This window comes from Microtus ochrogaster, chromosome 10, assembly GCF_000317375.1.
Source record: "Microtus ochrogaster isolate Prairie Vole_2 chromosome 10, MicOch1.0, whole genome shotgun sequence".
Taxonomy (NCBI): domain Eukaryota; kingdom Metazoa; phylum Chordata; class Mammalia; order Rodentia; family Cricetidae; genus Microtus; species Microtus ochrogaster.
Genome location: NC_022016.1, coordinates 50,082,405 through 50,083,698, shown reverse-complemented (window position 1 = coordinate 50,083,698; position 1,294 = coordinate 50,082,405).

Sequence of the window (1,294 nt, the reverse complement as noted above, 5' to 3'; positions counted from 1 at the left end):
GCTGGCGATCCTGGGCAAACTGTCAGAGCTCTCAGACTTGGTTTCCTGTCCGTCCAATGGTGTCGATGCAGACCAAGCATGCCATCATCCTCAATGAATGAAAAAAGAAAGAGAAGGATGTGACTTCTCCTAGGTATGGTGGAAGGGAAGTTTATCGCAGATAAAAGGGAGAAAATGGCCAGTGATGGAGGCAGAAGCATCTGGGAAAGTTCAGAGTGAACATGGCCAGACTAAGCTGGGCCGAGTGAGGAGAAAGGGGAGGCAGTGGAGATGCAGAGGGAGTAGAGAGAGTGGTGGCCAGCATCCACTTTGATATGTCAATAAGCACCTTAACCATCCCTAGTTTAAGAACACTCAACAAGTTTCAGAACTAGGGTTTTTGTGATGGGGACAGTCAACTGGCAAAGTTTATGAGAACAGCAATGTATAAGGAAAGAGAGAGAGAGAGAGCAGAAGCCCCGGAGCAGCAGTATGCTCCTCCTCCAGGGCAGAGGCTGGTGGGCCCACCTGTTCTTCATCTGCTCCCAAGTCCTCCATCTGATGTGGAGGGAAAGTGGAAGACCCTGGAGACCCAGTCACCCACCCCAGTGAGCCCAGGCCAGTCCCCACCCCACTCAGCCATGGAAAGCTGAGGTTGCTCCCCTGTGGAACAGAGATCGCCTGGCTCCCAGCACATAGGGAACCCATGGAGACGGAAGGAGGATATTCTTGCAAATTTCTTAGTGCAGCGTCTCAGTCAGTAAAATGGTTGCCACACAAGCGTGAGGACATGAGTTCAGGTCCTTCGCACCCACATGTGAGCCTGATGTGGCAGGCACCTCTATAACCCTAACAACGGAGCTGGCCAAATCAATAAGCTCCTGGCTCAGTGAGAGACTTTTGTCTCAAAAAATTAGCCATGATGCCGGGCGGTGGTGGCGCACGCCTTTAATCCCAGCACTCGGAAGGCAGAGGCAGGCAGATCTCTGGGAGTTCGAGGCCAGCCTGGTCTACAAGAGCTAGTTCCGGGAAAGGAACCAAAAGCTACGGAGAAACCCTGTCTTGAAAAAACCAAAAAATAAAAATATAAAAAAAAAAAAATAAGCCATGGGACTGGAGAGATGACTCAGCAGTAAGAGCTATTGCTCTTTATTGCTCTTGCCAAGGTCCCAAGTTCGGATCCCAGCACCCACAGAGGGTTCACACCCATCTGTTACTCCAGTTCCAGAGGACCCATTGCCCTCTTATTCTGACCACCACAGGCACCAATCACACACATGTGCAGTCACATACATGCAGGCAAAACACTCATACA